This window comes from Convolutriloba macropyga, chromosome 6 (assembly GCF_964194025.1).
Source record: "Convolutriloba macropyga chromosome 6, txConMacr16.3, whole genome shotgun sequence".
Classification (NCBI taxonomy): Eukaryota; Metazoa; Xenacoelomorpha; order Acoela; family Convolutidae; genus Convolutriloba; species Convolutriloba macropyga.
The window spans coordinates 41,228,769-41,243,620 of NC_134473.1; positions in this window are offsets into that span (position 1 = coordinate 41,228,769).

Sequence of the window (14,852 nt, forward strand, 5' to 3'; positions counted from 1 at the left end):
ATCTGTTCATATTTGTTAATTGTTTGAAGTCATTTTGTAAATAAAGAAGAAATCCATTGCTGTTGAAAGTTTCAGTGAAAATAGAAAAATGGTAACAGAAAAGTTCACTTTTTAATGGCTTTGACACTTTTCTCGCTATTTTTTTCTGAATTTGCTTATTTTACCTGTTTTTTTAATTCTTTAGGTATTCAAAAAATGCTGAGCGGACTCATAAGCCTGTAGCTGAGGATTGAATGATTGATGTTAACCAAAGCAGTCAGTTTATAGCGATTAGTCTTAAAATTTATGATATTCTACATTTTTGAAACCTTTTTCAAACTTCTGTTCTTCTTCGTTTTTCTTGTTCTTTTCGTTAACTTATAACTTGTAACTTATACTCATCATTTAGAGGTCCCATCCAATTCCTTGTATTTCAAAAATAAACATGTCTACTGATATCATGTCATAACTGATGTTTTGTTTGTTGTACAATACGCGTTTTCTGAAAATTTTGTTATTGCTTATTTTGTTGTTTGTTTTTTTCTCGTAGTCTTTTTAATGGCAGATCTTGTGAGCGCTGTAATGAGGCATTACATTATGTTTTTCAAATAGTAGTAAGGTTTTGAAACAAATTTTTGAAACTCATTCATTTTTTTATCTGTTCATTTGTTTGACAGTTCAGTTAAAAATGTAGATGAGATCGGATCGGAACATCATGCAAAAACGCACAATAAAGAGCATCCTTGTCTCTTCTAACATAATTCATTGAAGATTTCTTAAACAATTTATAGAGGAATCTCTCTAAAAAACCGATGTTTTCCTCTTATGCCATTAAATGAATGATATATTTTTTCATCTTTTAAGGAAAACATTTATATTAAATGGTTTAATTTCAATTCTGGCTGAAAAATATCTGAAGACAAAGAACTTCCATAATCCAACATTCTATATTGAACACTTAGTTTAATAGCATTCTTGAAACCATTTATGCTTTCTTTCGCTAATACATCAAGTTCCCTAATATCTGACTATGTGCTTGCAGCTTTCTGAAAAGACCAACTTTAAAAACAAATTTTGTAAACTACATTCTGAAACTCTAGGATCCATCTCAAAACCTCTTCCTTTTCTTTTTCGAAATTACATTTTAGGTCGGATGTGTGAAGGGTGATTGTCCAGATTATCGAGTTGAGGCCGAGGAAGGTCGTCAAAACCGGTTGGATCCAAACTTTACAGCCCACCCTCATCCCCCCTACTCCTCCCTATTTCCTTGAGATCATCGAAACATACGATTCCGGGAGCGGTTTGCTTCTTGAAGCGTTAGTGCGTTTTGACCATGAAATACAACCTATGAGCTAAATATCTGGTTCAGTTTGAAACAAACCACGGTATAAACCATAATTCAATCCCCCTACTCAATGTTCCTTGAAAATCAGTGAAAAACTGTCAGTTTCTATATCTATCGTCAACATTTACTCGCAGGAACAAACCACTAGCAGTTCAAGAAGGTACGTAAGGTCAGACCCCTCAACTCCTTTAACAAAGCAGATAAGTAAACTGACAGTTAACGATGACATGTCTTGTTTCTGGGTTCGGGTTGGAACTATCCTTTTTTCTCCTGACAGAAAAGATAAACTTAAAAAAGTCTCCATCTTGGAGCGTGACTTAGTCAGGTCTAAGGTGAGGTACTTGCACTAGGGTTCAAACTACGATGAATGGGTGTGCTCGAAATCATTTTGGCCGCACTCACAGTTCACTCAACTTTTGTCAACAGTTAAAATGATACCGAAAGACCTATCTGCCGAGTTGGTTTGATCTGCAACACTGGGAATTGGTTCACCAGTCCCCAATGACACTCCAAGCGAGTTGCCAGATTTGAAACTATTTGCAGTAAAATATATTCCAACGATCCGCTATATCTCCGTGAAGTTTTGTATGCCATGGTCCGGGAATATTACGTCAACCATAGATGACTGCGTCTCAAATCCTTATTATGTTGATAACAGGAAAAAATTTTTCTAAGTTAGCAATTGCTTTTGCGTGGTTACCACAGAGGGTAAAAAACATTAGCAGCAGCATGAAAACTCAATTATGCATAGATTTGAGCGGTTGAGATTGGGCTAGTATGCTGCCCTTTGGCACGAAGCGGCTTCAATGAAGCCAGCAAAAACTAAAAGCAACAGCACAATGGAATCGCTTGCCTCCGGAGCAAGAACACTCTGTCTTGAAGGACAATTTGGTCGTGTGGCAAAGATTTTATTATCAAAGGCAATAGCACCCGACAACAGAAAAACCCTCATTGAACTCGTAAAACTGCATCCGGAGTGAAACAAAATTTTTGAGCCGATGGAAGACTATAACTGCAAAACTATTTAGTTAGATGAAGCAAAGGCCTTTTTGCGGCTTCAGTATTTTTCACAGCAACTAGGCCGTCCAAAATGTACCCAGAGCATGTTCTCCACGCAATCAATTGATCAACTTCCGATCAATCCAATCAAGCAGTGAATTCCGTAACCAAATTAGTGAACTTGGCCAGGAGAAGCGAGCTCCCAAGCTTCTTGGCTCCAGCTTTTTGTAGTGCTACATTAGCAGCATTGAATAAAAAGAAAACCGGCATTACACCTATTACTGTGGGTGAAGTTATTTGGCGCATTGTTGCCAAGTGCCTTGCAAAAGAAGCAGCAATCGATGTGGTTGAGTTCTTTCTAGCAAAGCAGTATTTGGTTGCTACCAAGGGAGGTGCCGAGAGCATAGTGCATGCCAGAAAAAAACTTTGAAAAATGAAGAGAAAAAAGAGTGGGACATACTTCAAATTGATTTCAGAAACAAATTTAATTCGGTGGAGCGCCGTCATCTCCTCGCCTCAACGAAAGTGTTTCGTTCTTCAATAGCTCAACTGTTGACAGTCAGGCAGGAGTGCAACAAAGTGGTCGACTGGGTCCACTTTTGTTTCTACTGGCCATTTAGCCTCTTATTGACGAAATTGAAAGCAAATTACCAAACCTCTCGCAACATTGCTAATAAGTTGATGACGGAATTTTTGCAGGAACTGAGATCGAACTTTGTAAAGCGTTAGAAATTTTTTGAGAAACAGGCGAAAATTTCGGTTTAGAACTCATGAAAGATAAGTGAGAGCTATGGTCAATCGAAAGCAATACGAAAGTTGACAGTCTGATCAAGAGGAGCTTTGTTGACAAAAATGAAATTTTAGGAGTTGATATAGGACTTGATGCTTTTGTTTCATCTTTTTTACTCAAAAGCGTTAAAAAAGTAGAGGAACTTCTAGACATTTTAGCATATATAAACGATCCTCAATGTCCGCTGGCTTTTTTGCGTTTTTGCTTTGTTGGTCCCAAAAATGTAAACTCTCTGCGATGCAATCCTCTTTGTTTTGGAATTTCTTCTCTTGGAATTCTGATTTGGTTCAGTGTGCAACCTCTGAAGGTGTTCTTGGAGTTTTTATGTCAGATACCTCTTGGGGCCAAGCAAGCCTTCTAATCAATAAAACCCGTTTAGGAATAAGACGATCAGCAGATCAAGTTCAGTTTGCATACGTTGGTTCCGTTTCCGTTTTTCTATCCTCTGTTCGTGTAGAAAACCTAACAGGCCATAATCCAACTGAAGACATCTCATTTGTTAAGGCAATAGTGGAATTGGGCAAAATTTCGACGTATCCCTCTCATAGAAAAATACAGGAAGAAATTGATAACTCAGCTTTCGACAACTTGTTAAGAAAACAAAGTTCCATAAGAAAAAGCTTGATTGCAATCTCTTTCTGTACCGTAGTCTGGTGCCTGGTTCTCCTCAGCCCCCACTCCAGCTCTGGGATTACACCTATCGTCCAATGAATTCCGTGGAGCTCCTAAATACCGACTGGGTGTAAAATTGTACGAGAAAAAGAGAAATTGTCCTTTCGGTAAATCTGCGACTCTAGACGTAATGGGAGACCTTGGCGTGCCATGCCATGGAGGGGCTGAAATGTTCTCTCGTCATGATCGTATACAAGACAAAATTATATCGGCTTGCTCAGGAGCTCTTTTGTCTCCCATCTGAGAAAATAAAAGTTCTCTATCCGGCAATATCTCCAGATCGGGCGATATTTTATTACCTGTATGAAGTGCCGGTCAGCCAGCAGCTTTAGACGTTAACGTCACTTCTCCCTTGCAGTCAAGCATCATTATAAGTGCGTCAGAGATGGGTGGATTTGCACTGTCAGCTGCTGAGGACAGGAAGTACGAACAGTACGCCCAGAAATGTAGCGAAGTCGAAGCTCAATTCATTCCTCTGGCTTTCGAAACGTTTGGAGGATTTTCAGAGACAGTTCGTAAGACCCTCAAAAGAATCGCTACGCCCACTGATAACAGAAATTTGCAGCCGGTGGGGTTGTCGGTAGCTTTCAGTAGGTTATCTTAATCAGTTTCCGTTACAGCAATTTGGGGGTCTGCAATCATGCTCCTCGCAAGGGATGCGAGATTATAGACGCACTTATGAAACTTGAGCAAATCTTTGAATCCTTATTCCAAAAGTTAAGAGGCTAGTCGGCCTTGAGAAGTGTGTCCTCCATGAGCGGGGACAAACTATACTGATAATTTTCTGACTCACCCAATGAGTGAGGAGCTCACATTTTTTCTGATTGTAAATTTTGAACCTCAAAAAAAATTATCTGGTTAGTTTTCGTAAGAATAACTTTTGTGTTCAATTAAGATTGTGTGTTCAATGTGTAGAACTTTTCTTCTCAAAGAAAAATTTTTCTCAAAGAAAAATTTCAGGCTAACGTTTGAAGAATAGAAATTGGAGGCTTGACTTGAAAAACATCAGCCCTTGACGACTTTCTTTACTAAAGGCAACATAAAACTGAAAAATACAACTGCTCTGATAGTTTAATATTTTAAAACTGTAGTACTTCTTAAAGTAATACGTGAAAATAAAAGTTTCTAAATGAATAAATTGATTGCTGTGCTACAATATTACCTATTTTAATTTTTTATTCGAATTTCAGTTTTGGATTATCTTTTGCATGCAAGTTGTTGTTTGCAAAATTTATTGGAAATATTCGGTAGTCACAGATTATACAGATCAAATTCTCTTGATTTTCCAGCGAAGAAAACTGGCGAAGTAAAACCCCTCGAAAAGCCAAATTTAACAGCGTTATTTGTTGGTATCATTACACAAAATATCCAGATGTCACGCTCAGTAATTAAACTTCCCACATAAACTATAACCAAAACTGCTCCCCACTTATGAATAGTAAAACTTGAGACCACCCAACTCGTTTCAGTAATTTGTGTCAATATTAATTTTTTGCGATTAGGTTGTGTAAATGTATATCTGCTAGCAACGTCAAGTAAAGTCAGAGAGCATATATAATTCGCAAAGTTCGTTTCTGCAAATGTAAGTAGTAGGAAAAAGGTGCTATTCCGCCACTTCCTAATCGGAAGATGACTAAATACCACCTTTTTCCCTCTACTCTATATATATCTACTACTTGCTTATACCTTCCCACCATTTTATTCACTACTATATATTAGCTCTAAGTCTAACAATAAATTAAAAAATGGCTTAATTCTAGAAAATAATAATAAGCTCGTTTGCAAATTCGCCGATTCATATTCACCCAAAATATAAGTAACTTATAACTCAACCAGCAGCATGGTAAAAACCAGTAGCTTGTAACAACCAGTAGCTCGTAACGAAAATAAAGCATTGAAACAACCACTAGCTTGTAACTCCAGTAACTAATCTTCATTCTGATTGGCTAGTCAGTAACGTGTAACAGGTTACTTTACAAAGAATGTTCTAAAATAATTCTCCATGTGGGGACCTTTATTCTCCAAGGCATAGTTTGGCTATTCATCATGGCTTTCGCTTGGCTACACAAAATATAACTCATTTGAACAATAACATTTATTAAACAAGCATAATTAAGGCATACGAACTAAATAGCAAAACTTGGACATAGAATATACGAATTTTTAGCTATATCTCGAGAACTAAAAAAGGTGTCAAATTCAAACTTTTTGAATGGATAGCTATTAATTGGATACACACTCTGTATGCGAATGAGGTCTGTACGCCAAGGGGGTGGAGTGGGGCTTCTTTTTTAATTCTATAACTAATCTTAATACGTGGGGTAATTTATCAAATGTAAATAGCTCCAAAACTGTTAGTTCAAAATTGAGCAAACTTGGCAGTGACTACCACAGGCCTATACTATAAGACATGCAAAAGGAAAGAAATAAATCAGACGGATACTTTTCGAGATAACGAGATTTAAATTTCAGATTACAACAAAATTTAGTAATGAATGTTATCTTCTCTTCCAAATAAATATTCAAATATAAGTTCTACGACTCCAGTGTTATGGTCATTGACGTAAATGCCGGAATGGTAAACTCGATTATTCCCCTTTGAATATTCACCAGATTCGTGGAGAAAAACTAAAGCTATTTTAAGCATTTCTCACAAATTTCTTTCAGTTACTTTTTTGTGCATAATTTGCAACATATTTGATTTATAGTCTAACTAATTCGCATTTGAGTTATAGTCTGACTTCCTGACTTTTTGTACTAATAGTGGTTGCTAAATATGAAAGAAAGCTAATTTTACATATTTTTATCATTTTAAAAAATTAATTTTTTTTCCAAAACAAAAGATTTTTAAAATTTCAAAATAAGAGTGACATCCCTCTTTTAAGAGCGAATCACTCGTAAAGAGCAAAATTGCCCCTATCGGAGTGATCCCCCAGTAGAAAGATCGCTCTTTTTTGCTCCTAAAGAGCGATTCCATCTTTTTTGATATTTTTTTTGATACTTTTATTTCAAATTATCTATACTCTTCAATAAATTTATATTTTCTTTTACTTTTTCTATATTTGTTCCATTATTAATAAGAAAAGATACAAAATTATAATATTTACACAAACAACTTTCCTCAGTTTGGCTAATAACTAAAGGACTTACAGTCTTGCTTTGCCAACTAGAATTAATTGTTTTCTCACTCAAATCAGTGTAAGGACCTTCGGTCTTGGTTCCCCAACTGCTTGGCTTGCCACGGACTTCGTCCGTTCGCAAGTTTCTACTAAATCCTTTAGGTATATCTACATCTGAATGTTGTTTCTTTACATGAGCCCGTATCCCATCATATCTCACAACAGAAGCACAATATGGACAATTAACTTTAGCTGAAGTACAAGTTCTACATGTATACTGGTCAAGGTTAGGGTTAGGGTTAAGGTTAGGGTTAGGGTTAGGGTTAGGGTCTGAGTTAGAGTAAGAGTCATAGATAGAACTAGAACCAGAACCAAATCTAGAACTAGAGCTAGAACTAGAACTAGAACTAGAACTAGATTCATTTTTTAAAGAACAACCCCATGCAGAAAAATTAATAGCACAAATACCATTTAGTATTATATTACCACACTTTATCAGTTTTTTTATTAGTTTTATTTTTACGACATGATTCATAATGATATTTTAAAACAGCAAAGTTTCCATATTTATAGTTACACTCTAAACATCTTAAAAGCACTTATAATAGGGCAAACTATAATATTTACCTAATCCTTTCGCAGATAGGACTTTGTCCATCAGTGGAACTGCTTAGCAGATATTTCATTATCGGTGTAACCGCTTCGCAGATAATATTTAGCCATGATTTCAATTAAATCTTTAGTATTATCTTTAGATGTGATACACTCTGCTAAATGTTTATTTCCTAACGTATTGAGTGTATTAGTTTTAAATCTCTTATCTTAAATCAATTCAAGGTCAAATTCTTTTTTTATCTCTAACCAAATTTATAAGTCTGGTTAAAAACTTTCCTCCCCTTCTATTCAAAATTCCCATCTCTTCATTTATATATACTTCTTGTAGTTTTTCTAAGGGTGTAACAAGTTTACGTGCCCCATTAACTAAACTGTTTTTTAGATCAGTGTAACTGGTTCCCAGATTGGTATAATCTCTTTGTGTATTAGCAAAGCTACTTCGTAGATCAGTATATTCACTTTGCTAATAGGACTTTGTCCATGTTTCACCACCGGTGTAACCGCTTCGCGGATCAGTATAACCATTTCCCATATAGGACTTTGTCCATGTTTCACCATCAGGGAACCTGCTTGGCAGATTATCTTCATATCCAACGTTAAACAAAGTGTTTGCTCTATTCAACATATTGCTTGCACTCATTGCCACGGCTCCAACAGTTTTTATTATTGAATCAGGATAAATATAACTAGTTATAACTAAACCCCAACCTATAATTCCACCAATATTTGATAATTGTTTTAAACCTTTTGCTATAACCATCTTTTTTGTTAAAACATTATTCTGAAATTTAATATTATTTAAAGTAAGAAGTCTACTAAAATAAAACTGATAATTATCATGATTAATGGTATTTCTATCTGTTGCATTTATCATGAGTGGTTTCATATATGCTATAAGTTTATATATATCTTCTCTTTCTAATTCATCTTTTAAACTAAGAGCTTTTAAAGTAAGGAAACCAACTCTTGAATCATATATCATTGTTCTATTACTATTATAAATAATAGAATTATTTTCCTTCTTATTATATTTAATTATACCATAACGAAGTTCATCTGACATTCAATCTGTACGATTATAATGGTTACTATTTAACTCACTAATTATTTTACTAAAGTCATGTTCACTTTTATATATCTCATTAAAGTTTTTAAATAGATCAGGTCCCTTTTAAGTTGTTAAATAAATAGTATCACAACTCATTCTTGCCGTATTAATTATATGAGCTGGTTTATGACACATTACAATCATTTGAATATTATAATGTCTACCTTCAGTAAAATAATAAGCTATATCCTTATTTAACCTATCACCCATATCATCAAGTACTATTACACAATTTTGAAATTTATGCATATTTTTTTGTGATCATATTTATATCACATTTATTAAACCCAGTATAAAACTTATTAGACTCAGGATCTATCCAGTCTCTGTCATCTTTACACACTATAACTATATTTTTAGCTTGGTCTTGGCTTTGGTTTTGGTTTTGGTTTTGGTCTTGATTTTGGTTTTGGTTTTGGTCTTGGTTTTGGTCTAAGTATAATTTTAACTATTGTCTAATAAAATATTTTCTGCATGTACCAGTTCCACCATAAACAATAGTATGTAATGGTGACTTTTCATATTCAAATCTAACTAGACTCCTATTCATAAATCTACCAAAGTTTTCTTCTAGTTTTGTATATTTACGTGGTATTGAATCATATATTATATAACAAATTCCAATTAAGGAAATAAAAATTATAACTGCGCTACCTGTCTCCATTTTTATATATAAAATATGGACTTGATTTAGACTTAGACTTAGATTTATTAAATTTATTATATAAAAATGCTTATCCTAACTTTTGAGGAATTCAATAATAATTTTAAAATTGATAATAGTGCTATGAGCGATATCAGAATAAAAGATATAGGTAAAAATATAAGTCTAAACCAATCGAAATAGTGATGAGAGATCAAAGTCCGAAAACAATCAGGGAACCTAACTCCAACATTATTGTGAATCTACATCGAACTGATGGTACACATTGGTTTTAGTTATAAGAAGAGAAGGTGGTCCTTTGTGTTACTTTGATAGTTTTGGTGTTGAGACCCCACCATTATTTTTAGAAGAATATATTGATTTAGGCTCTAATGAAAGAACACAACAATATGATGAATCCTATTGTGGGGCTCATTGTTTATTTATGATCTATCTTTTTGATAGAGGATTTAGAATTGAAAGTGCTTTAAATATTCTAGTTAATCAATATAAATATCCAGGAATATATAATGAGTGTTTTTGTTTAGGTTGTAATGTTAATGATAATGTTAATGTTAATGATCTACGAAGTAGCTTTGCTAAAAATGTTATTGATAATGTTAATGATAATAATAATGTCATTGATAATGATAATGATAATGACAAAGATAATGTTAATGATAATGATAATTCTAATGATAATGTTAATGATAATGATAATGTTAAAGATAATGATAATGCTAATGATAATGGCAATGATAATGATAAAGTTAATGATAATGATAATGTTAATGTTATGGATAATGATAATGTTAATGATAATAATAATGTCAATGATAATGTTAATTATAATGATAATGTTAATGATAATGTTAATGATATTGATAATGTTAATGATAATGATAATGATAATGATAATGATAATGATAATGATAATTTTATATATCTTTTGGATGAAAAACTTGGTGAAACATGGGCGAAGCCCGATCAGAAGGGTAAACCCAACAATAAAGAATGTCCTACTAACACTATCTCTATAAACATAAATGAAGATCTACAATCATGGCTAAATGATGATGATATAATTACTGAAACTGAATTCACAGATAACTTTAGATGTATAAAATGTGGTCCTAGTGAATGTGGTAAGACATTCTTACTAAAAAACTAATTCAAGCTAGTATATATTTTGATAAGCTATACATCATTGGACCTACTAGCGATCATTATCAGGGAACCTGCTTCGCAGATAAAAATATAAGTTGCAAGTCTGTCGAGTTTGTTAAAGATATAAAAGATTTACCATCTCCCGATAACCTACCCAAAGACCTAAAGAAACTAACGATATTCGATGATGTTAGTGCCAAAGAGCCAGTTATTAATGAATACTTTTGTAGAGGTAGACATAATAATTGCAATGTGATATATCTTAATCAAAACCTGTTCTCAATGGATAGGCAGAGTCTTAGAGAGAACTGTAATCTATTTATTTCATTTGAACAGAGGGGTAAAGTCCTAGCATCGATATATCAAGATTTCATTAATAATGTTGAACTTAGTTATAATGATTTTGCTAATATCTGTAATAAGGTATGGAAAGAGCCTCATAATTACATTGTCATTGATATAACTAAAAATAAAAACATTAATGGTAAACTAAGAATTAATTGGGATCGGAGAGTATTGTAGTTAAATTATTTCTATGTCCATGGCTATTATTATCGATAGAGATTGAACTATGACCATATCATTAACTATAAGGGAACCTGCTTCGCAGATAAATATATTCTAAATCAAATGTAAAGTAGAACTCAATACATCGCCATTAAAGTCTATAGGTCTTCCATGCTCATCTTTAATATGAAATTCTATTTATTCTATTCTATCTTTAGTTACATTTTGATACAAGATATTAGTTGTTATAATACTTATCAAGTAAACTCGTGGTTCTGTTAGAGTAAAAGTATATAGTATGTCTGTGTTATTACCATTATCTTTAACACCAGATATCACATTAAAATGAATGTTAATAGTACTAAAACCCATAATATCAACAGTTTTCTGAGATTTATATTTACCTTTTTATAAACTATTTTTTATAAATCCTAGTAATGGGGCTGTTGAATTTTCTATGTCAAAGTTAATTGCACCTTGTTTTATTTCCATTAAACGTTTCATTGCATTCGTATCAGGTTCTATTATAACATTACCATTAGTTTCTTCTTTTATTAATTCTGCTATTTCAATTAATTCATATGCACCTGGTATAACAGCTAAAATACGGGTATCTGTCCATATTTCACCTTGGGTATCATATAAGAATTGATTGTTCCTTCTATTCACATTAAACACTGAATTATAAACAGATAATCTAATAAATCCTAATTTTGTTGTATTAAGTATAGGTTCACTAAAATTAAACTTTTCTGTTGGTTTTATCACTCTAAAGTTAAGTGTATGCTCTTCTTTAGTTTTAGTTAAAGCTTCATGTATTTTTTGTAGATCCCATAAAATTAAACTGTCTGTCATTTTTTGACTTACAAAAATGGATTTTAATTTGGATACAACTTATGGTTATAATAATGATATGCACAAAACTAAGATTATAAATTATAAACCTAATAATCGAGCAACAATGAATACGGTTAATATTAATATTAATATCATTCTCAATAGAGAAGAGAATCATTTAAACTTACTTGATTCATATCTAGAGATAGAGTTTGTTGTATCAGATGATGCTTGTGGTGTATTTGCTAATGATGCTAATATCAGATTAGTTAATTATGGTATGATGGCATTGTTTAGTTCACTTAAGCTTGAAACTAGTGGTGGTAGGACTATTGAATATATAGATCATTGTCATCCTAATCTATTGATGTATATGTTATTAACCAGTATTGGTGATGAATATGAGAGTGGTTTTTGTTAGAAATCAGGGCAATAGAGATATTCAACTTAAAGGTGACCATATTGCTGCACACCGAGGTCATATGTATATGATGATTAAGATAAGTGATCTATTTGGTTTTGTAAGTGATCTAGAAAAGATTATACATGGTTTAGGATTTAAACTAATATTAAAAAGAAATTATAATGATAGAGCTCTATTTAGAGTTAATGCTAGTCCTGGTGCAGTTGCTAATGATGGTAATATAGAAATTAGAGATATATCATGGTGTGTGCCTAGTAAAGATCCTAGTAATGATAATAGAAATATTGTGCAAAAGGGTTTAAGTAAAAAGAATAATGTAGACTTTAGCTATTATGAAAGAAAGACATTTTATAAGAATGTGTCCAATGCTTCTCACTTCTTGTTTGATCTTGGTATGGAAAGTGGTATGGAATGACCGCAATATATAATAGTTGGTTTTGAAAAGAAGTAATGTTAATGAACAAACTCATGATGCAAGTACATTTGATATTATGAATGTTACTGAATGTTATTGTAAGATTGGTAGTGAGTTTTATCCCGAGGATAGAATGAATATTAATTATGGTACCAAAAATTATAATGAGGCTTTTAAAGAGATTGTTAGCTTTAATAAAGATTATAATTGGCTACAACATAATATAAAACCATATATAAATCATAGAACATTCAAAAGTAATTATAGAATATATGTATTCGATACTAGATATCAAAGGGATCATATAGGTCCACAACCAATACAACTTAATTTTAAATTTAGTGCTGCAGTTGCAGATGTTATATGTCATGCATTAGTATTAACTAGAAAGGTTATTAGTGTGAATAGTCTTGGTAATAAGATGGTAGACATAATATCATAGATATAATTTAAGTCATAGATATAATTTAAGTCATAGATATAACTCTAGCGATAATTATAATTTTAGATATAACTCTAGCGATAATTATGATTTTAGATATAACTCTAGCGATAATTTATAATTATAGTATAATATAGTTATTGTTATAATTATATACTTATACTTATACATAACCATATACTTATACTTATATTTATAGCTAGTCAGCTCTAATTGTTACTCTTGTTACTCTTGTTAACACCCAACTATTTCTTATTAGTATTAACAAAACCTTTAGCATAAATAATGTCTAATTTCTTTTTTTAATCTTAGCCTTAGGTAATGGTTTAGCTTAATAACAACAAGGGATTATACTTTTTAACTTCCATTATTTTTTATATATAGAAATGAGTCTTTTAAATAAGTTCAAAACTAATTCATATTGCGTAGGAGGTAGACATTATAGTGGTACTAATAATATAAAAGGAGATATTAGTTCAAACGGTACTAAAATGTTGAGAGGATCCTGCACTAAATGTAGAAGGAATAAATCAATGACAGTATCTGATGCAACAATAGAAGCTGAGGGATTTCTTTAAAAGTGTTGGTAAAGCTACGGTTAACTTTGGAAAGAAAGTTGCTAATAATCCAGTAAGAGCATTAGAAAAAGCAAGTAAAATAGGAAGTGCAGCTGCAAGTAGAAACCCTAGAGCAGCTCTAGCGGCTACACCTGATTTAATTAAATTTGCAAATACTGGTGAAGGTATAAAGGTAGTACAAAAAGGAAGAGTGTTATACTTAGGTACTAAGAAGAGATAATTATTTGATTATGATTATGATTATGTTATGTTTACGATTATGTTTATGATTATGATTATGTTATATTTATGATTATGATTATGATTATGATTATATTTATATTATGTTTTTGATTATCGATAAAAATTAATACTAACATTGTTATTACTAAATACATTATTATAACTAAACACTAACAACTTTAGTTTAAAAAAACACTCGGCTTGTTTTTCTTGTTCTTCTTATAATCCTCATATACCTTAACAAATTCATTATACTTATCATTATCTATTTTATTATCATTCATTGATTTAGTATATAGTTTATTAAACTTATCACTAAACTGTTTACTTAAAATATACATTTGTGAATACTTTATAATTTTATTACTTATTTTAGTAGTAATTGTTTTTGATAATGAACCATAAACAGTTGCTGTAGCAAAAGCTGTTGGTATAGAATAAGGTAATCCTATAGCTGTTAATGCAACTGATGTTGTTGCAGTTGTTCCTACTGATGATAAAACTATTTCTGTTATCTCAGCTACGTTAAAATAATTTTTATATCTACTTAACTTCTTATTATAGTTATTAGTTTCAGTTTCATGATAATTTCTAATACCTTTTATAATGTTAATGTTGTTATTAAATTTTTTATTGGCTTGGATTTTTTCGTTTATCAATCTTTCTGATGCAGATGATAGATCTGGATATAATACTCTCTCACTCGGTACTGTTGGATTGGCCATTATTTTGTTTATTTTAATTAGTAAAAATTCTTTCTGTTTCTTTCGTTTTATCTTCGTGTTTAAAACCATAATGCTTCTCTAATCTTTCTTGTTCTTTATTATCAACTAACGCACTTTGTAAAAGTATAGCAATTATATACTGTACTATTGTCTTTTTATTCTTTAAAAGGGCTTCATCCATAAAAGAATTAGTCTTTTTATTAACTTCTTTAAATTCTTTTAGCCCAGTAGTAAGCATTTCATCTAGGTGTATGTTAGTGATATT